Raw genomic sequence first — 6,826 nt, forward strand, 5'->3', positions numbered from 1 at the left:
CGAACACTCAGAAACCATCTTCACAAATCCTTCTACAGTGAGGCGTGGGGTGGGAAGTCAGGGGTCACGCACCTCACCGTCAAAGACACTGTGGATGTCCTGCTCATCTGCCACCAGCCAGCGCCACGAGAAAAGGAGAGCAGACAGGGCAAGGAGGCACATGTCCTTCCTTGTCCATCACATCTGCAGACTGCGCCCAAGCATTGGGAACCAACAGAGCTCATCGGGAGCCAGGCAGCTGGGCAGCAAATGGGATGCCATCTGTGCCCCCTTGCTAACTGACGTGGTCCCAGGGTTGTGGTCTTGGACAGAAGCACCATTGTGGTTGCACTGGCTGGGTGTGTGAAAATGCTGCAGGACCTCCCTGGTTCCTTGCCCCCTTCTCTCCATTCCCCATGGATGAGTCCCGGGATCCTCAGGGGAGAGTTAGCCAGCCCCGGGGGTTCTGTGCTCTTCAACTTCATCCTGGAAACCCAGCTGTCATCTGTGAGGAGAGGCTGCTCTGTCCCCTCAGAGCACAGGGCTGCACCCAAGGCAGCTCGGGCGGGCCTCCTCTCCAGTTCCATCCCAGGTGACTCAGAAGCATGGCACGTGGGCAAATGTCCCACCTCCAAGCTCTTGTGGCTGTAGGGCAGGGGCTGAGCTGGAAGCATCAGTGACATCAGGAAGAACATTCAGAATCTCTCTCCCATGTGTCAACTGCTCACCACGTCCACCATCCACTCCCGGGCCCAGACCACCACCATAGCTTGCCTGGATTGTTGTTAGGACCTCCTGACCTCATGGCAGCTTCCAGTCTCACCCATGACAGCCGCCCCATTTCCTGCACAGAAGCCTGCAATCTTTTTTTTTTTTTTTTAAACTGAGTCTCACTCTGTTGCCAGGCTGGAGTGCAGTGGTGTGATCTTGGCTCACTGCAACCTCTGCCTCCTAGGTTCAAGTGATTCTCCTGCCTCAGCCTCCCAAGTAGCTGGGACTACAGGTGCACGCCATTGCACCCGGCTAATTTTTTGTATTTTAGTAGAGATGGGGTTTCACCATGTTAGTCGGGATGGTCTCGATCTCCTGACTTCATGATCTGCCCACCTCAGCCTCCCGAAGTGCTGGGATTACAGGCATGAGCTACCACACCCGGTCCAGCCCACAATCTTTTAAAGACATACATCATACCTTGATGTTCTTCCTCACATTCTCCAGGGCCCCCTGGACCACTGCTCTCAGGATAAAATCAAAACCCTTCACAGTGCATGAGGGTCTGGACGATCTGGTTCCTACCTCTCCTTCCCCTCATTCCCTTGCTCACCAGGTTGCAGCCACACTTGCCTCCTTTCCACCAAACCTCCCAAGCCCTTTCCCGCCCCAGGTCCTTTGCACCTGCTGTTAGAAGCACTCAAAGCTCGTGGCTCATGCCTGTAATCCTAGCACTCTGGGAGGCTGAGATGTGAGGACTGCTTGAGGACAGGAGGCTGAGAACAGCCTGGTCAACATAGTAGGACCTCATCTCTATTTTTTAAATTATATATTTAAATTTTTTCTAAAAAAAAAAAAAAAGAAGCACTCTGGCCAGGCGCAGTGGCTCACGCCTATAATCCCAGCACTTTGGGAAGCCAAGGCAGGCGGATTGCTTGAGCTCAGGAGTTCGAGAACAGCCTGGGCAACACGGTGAAACCCTGTCTCTACTTAAAAAACACAAAAAATAAGCCAGGCACGACAGCGTGCACCTGTAGTCCCTGCTACTCAAGAGGCTGAGGCAGGAGAATTGCAAGAACCCAGAAGGCAGAGGTTGCAGTGAGCCGAGATCGCACCACTGCACTCCAGCCTGGGTGACAGAGTGAGACTCCACGTCAAAAAAAAGTAGCACTCTAAGCTGCCCAACACCCGTCCACACCACACAACCCCCCATCTGCCGCTGCCCTGCCCTCTCCGTCACACCGCTGCATTCGTTCCCTCCTAGCAGCTTCTCTGCAGTGGTCATGTCTACGTGTACATTGCTCCCAACCAGAAGCACATCTCCTTGAGCATAGGCACCTGTTCTGTCTTGTCCCCACCATTTCACCAGGGTCCAAGGCAGTGTCCAAGAAACAGTCCAAGCTCAATAAACACTTGTCAAGTGAATAAAGACCCGAAAGCTGATCATATTTTGTCACCTTTATGATCCTTACCATTGTCTGACGGAAGCCTGCTACGAGTGATGAGGCTGGATGTGGCTCTCCTGTGATGAGAATGTAAATTCAGGAGACCAGAAGCTTCACCTCCGTTCCTGTTGTAACTCTGGCGCCCAATGCAGTGCCAGGCACAGGGGAGACCATTAACAAATCATTGCTGGATATTGAATGACTGTTGGTGAAATTTTATCATTTTATCAAATTCTTAAAAATAGAGATTAATATTTTTTGTATTTTTAGTAGAGACAGGGTTTCACCATGTTGGTCAGGCTGGTCTTGAACTCCTGACCTCATGTGATCCACCCATCTCGGCCTCCCAAACTGCTGTGATTATAGACGTGAGCCACTGCACCCAGCCAAGACACAGTTCTTTTACTTCCCATTCTGCACAGGAAATTTGTTCCGAGGGAGCAGCCAGGATGAAAACTTTAGCGAGCCCCCGACTTTCCTGTGTACTCTCAGGTAATAAGCAGTTGCTCTAATTACCAAACACAGCCTCTTTAATAACTTCCTAGTTTTAGAGACAGTGTCTCGCTTTGTCACTCTGTTGCTCAGAATGAAGAACAATGGCGAAATCATAGCTCACTGCGGCCGTGAACTCCTGAGCTCAGGCAATCCTCCTAACTCAGCCTCTCTAGAAGCTGAGATTACAGGTGCATGCCACCATGCTCAGCAGTTTTTAAATTTTTTGTAGAGACAGGGTCTTGCTGTGTTACCCAGGGCGGTCTCAAATTCCTGGCCTCAAATGATCCGCCCATCTCTGTCTCCCAAAATCTTGGGATTACAGGTATGAGCCACCATGCCTGGCCCAAATGTAATCTTAATTCAGAAACCCAGCCCAAGGTATTTCTCTTACCTGGTACTGCTCTCTCTCCTGCCTCCAAGCCATCGCCCAGCTCCCCAGCCAGTTTTTGGCCCCTGCAGTAGGAAGATGGGCAGTAACAAGTGGTAAGGAGATAGATAAGGTCCTAAACTGGAAGCTTCCAAAACTAGTTTCACACTGTCCAGGACATACATGGTGAAAAAAGGCTATCATTCCTCACTCCTTCCTGAATCTGTGCCCTTTGCACATGACCTTACTATTGCTCGCACTAAAGAGCCAGAGTTGATTTTCCTACCCACTAAATCTGGGCTGGCCTTGTGACTTGCTTCAGCTGATAGAGTGCTGTGGAAGGAGCGTTAGGAGAAATGCCTAACGTAGATGACGGGGTGATGGATGCAGCAAACCACCGTGGCACACGTGTACCTATGTAACAAACCTGCACATTCTGCACGTGTACCCCAGAACTTAAAGTAAAATAAAAAATAAATAAATGAATCATAAATAAATTAATAAGCAAATAGATAATGCTGTGGAAACGGTGGCCTTCCAGTGCCAAGCCCAGGCCTCAAGAGATCTTACATAATTCTGCTGACTGTCATGATCTGCAGTGAATACCAGGCGAGCCTGCTGGAGGATGAAATGCCACATGCAACCAACCAAGTCACTCCAGCCAAGGCCAGCCTCAACCAGCCCTGTCCCAGACAACTTGCCAGCAGACAAGAAAAGAGACACGGAAGAGCCCAGCCTAGTCCAGCCCAGATCAACACAGTCCAGTGGACAAGCCAATTACCACAGACTTTGTAATGGTCTGGAGCCGTTACGCACCCTCATGGTGGCAATAAATAATGGCTACACTCCTGTTCTGGCAAATGTTCAACGCTGATTCTCTTCTGAGGCTCCTCCATGAACTCTTCCAAGAGCCCCACTGCTGAAGGCCTCTCTCTGCAACTCTGAAGGTGTGGGGAATTCATATTTTCCTTCAGCTAGCCTCCTGTGATCTCCTCCCTCAGCTGTTTCTCCGGCTTCCGCCTCGCCCTGTCTCTCCCTGTTGAGGTCCCTTCACCCTGCTGGCAGCACTCAAAATAGCTCCAGGCAGGGCTTTCTCGCAGTAGGGGACACACCACAGCTTTCTGCATGAGATCTCAGCGTGACGGGGGACCCCTCCAAAGAACATCCCAGCAAACCCTCCCCCTTCCTTCTTTGATCCCTTTCTCACTGCCTTGTTGGGATGAGGGTCTAAGAGCCATGGAGATGGTCCTTGAAACTGTCCTCATTGTAAACGCTGCCGTGAGATCTGGTTTTGGAATTTGCCATCTATTTTATCTTGGCATCACCCTCAAAATGTCCGCTTTAACGACTGTTATATCCGAAATAACAGTTCTGCAGAGATAGCCAGCCTGCATTTTTCTGAATTACATGAGAGAGAAAAACGTAGGTCCAGGTGCCATGTTTTCCCACCTTACGTCTGCAGAAGAAACAGCAGCACTGACTGCCCCGTAGAACAGCTACAAAGAAATTCAAACAGCGACTGGGTGCAGTGGCTCATGCCTGTAATCTCAGCACTTTGGGAGGCTGAGGAGCGTAGATCATCTGAGGCCAGGAGTTCGAGACCAGCCTGGCCTATGTGGTGAAACTCCGTCTCTACTAAAAATACAAAAATTAGCTGGATGTGGTGGCAGTCATCTGTAATCCCAGCTACTCGGGAGGCTGAGGCAGGAGAATCGCTTGAACCTGGGAGGCGGAGGTTGCAGTGAGCCAAGATCACACCACTGCACTCCAGCCTGGGTGACAGAGCAAGGCTCAGGGTCAACAACAACAAAAAGAAACTCAAATAGCAGAGAATCACAGTGGTGTGTTTCTAGCCCCTCTAAACAGAGAAAACTCTAACCAAATCAGTCCTGACTTTCTCTTATTTATGCCACATACATTCTCCTACAAACATTAGGAGTGTTGTTCTTAATGTTTGTTCCCCTGTGGGAAGAGAATTGTTTCCTTCTGCCTATTCACGGAAAGTGTCTCTGACTCTTCAGGGACATGGAGATACCAACAGCCGGTACTGTCATCTCATTCTTTCTAGTACACTTTGCCTTAGTTTAGCAATTCTGAGAAGCAGCTTCTATTTTTTAAATTTTTTTCTATTTTTAATTTTTGTGGCTACATAGTAGGTGTATATATTTATGGGGTGCATGAGATGTTTTGATACAGACATGCAATGTAAAATAAGCACATCGTGGAGAATGAGGTAGCCATCCCCCCAAGCAGGTATCCTTTCAGTTACAAACAATCCAATTACATTCTTTATTTTAAAATGTACAATTAAATTATTATTGACTATAGTCACTCTGTTGTGCTGTCACATAGTAGGTCTTATTCCCTCTTTCTAACCACTTTTTTGTACGAATTAGCCATCGCCACCTCCAACCCCCGACAACCCCACCTCCAACCCCCGACAACCCCACAAAACCCTTCCCAGCCTCTGGCAGCCATCTGTATCAGTCCGTGTTCATGCTGCTGATGAAGACATACCCAAGCTTGAGCAATTTACAAAAGAAAGAGATTTAATAGACTTATTAAATCAGCTCCACGTGGCTGGGGAGGCCTCGAAATCATGGCAGAAGGTGAAAGGCAGGTCTCACATGGTGGCAGACAAGAGAATAGAGCTTGTGCAGGGAGACTCCCATTTTTTAAAAACATCAGATCTCATGAGACTTACTCACTTATCACAAGAACACCATGGCAAAGACTCGCCTCCGTGATTCAGTTACTTCTCATGCCTGTAATCTCAGCACTTTGGGAGGCTGAGGAGCGTAGATCATCTGAGGCCAGGAGTTCGAGACCAGCCTGGCCTATGTGGTGAAACTCCCACTACAACATGTGGGAATTCAAGATGAGATGTGGGTGGGGACACAGCCAAACCATATCACCCTCCATTTATTCTCAATGTTCATGAGTTCCAGAGTTTCGATTTTTAGATTCCACAAATAAGTGAGAACCTGTGACGTCTGTCTTTCTGTGCCTGGACTATTTCACTTACCATAATGACCTCCAGTTCCATTCGTGTTGTTGCAAAGACGCAGATTCTGAACCCAGGATTCAGTTGCAAGTAGTTCATTTGGGAGGATACCGGTTTTCTGTGTCTGCCATAACAAATTACGCAAACTGGGTGGTCTAGAACAGCAGACGTTCATTCTGTCAGCGTTCTGATGAGAACTGGAAGTTGGAAACCAAGGTCAGCAGGCATATGCTCTTTCTGAAGGTTCTGGAAGAGTGTCTGTGCCATGCCTCTCCCCTAGCTCCTGGGCGTTCCAGCAATCCTTAGCTTGTAGATGCATTGCTGCCATCTCTGCCTCTATCTTCACAAGGCCTTCTCCTCTCTGGGTGTCTGTCTCTGGGTCTCCTCGTTTGATAAGGACAACAGGCATATTGGATTAGGGCCCACTCTACTGTAGGATGATCTCATCTTAATTTGATTAATTCTGGAAAGGCCCTGTTTCCAAATGAGGTCACATTCACAGGTACCAGGAGTTAGGACTTCAATATATCTTTTGAAGGGACACCGTTGGAAGTAAACGCCTATTCTCCGGTGTTGCCAAGAAGAATTAGCACTCAGGTCCTAAGTTCTCTCAGCAAGGCAAATTTACTTTCTGCAGAAAGGTCACTACTTGCCAGCAGTCTTGCCACAAGAGTGCAATGAGCAAAGGAAAGGCAGAAGTATGTATCCTTTATACAGCTGGGTTCCTATTGCTATATCCAGCATCTACTGGCTGGCACCAGACTTCCTAGTCTAAACTAGAGCTGATTGGCTAATGCTTTAAGGAGCAGGAAAGAACTTTCCATA

General features: G+C 48.6%; 1 long non-coding RNA gene across 1 annotated transcript; it reads right to left on the reverse strand.

The window, feature by feature from the left end:
- Positions 1–1,930: 1,930 nt before the first annotated feature.
- Positions 1,931–6,826, reverse strand: LOC116538881. The gene is made up of 3 exons (XR_004263822.1): positions 6,023–6,826; positions 3,022–3,083; positions 1,931–2,337 (listed from the first exon to the last, which is right to left on the reverse strand). It is a non-coding gene; the product is annotated as an uncharacterized LOC116538881 (long non-coding RNA).

This window comes from Sapajus apella, unplaced genomic scaffold, assembly GCF_009761245.1.
Source record: "Sapajus apella isolate SASKATOON/1434 unplaced genomic scaffold, GSC_monkey_1.0 scaffold123, whole genome shotgun sequence".
In the NCBI taxonomy this organism is placed as follows: Eukaryota; Metazoa; Chordata; class Mammalia; order Primates; family Cebidae; genus Sapajus; species Sapajus apella.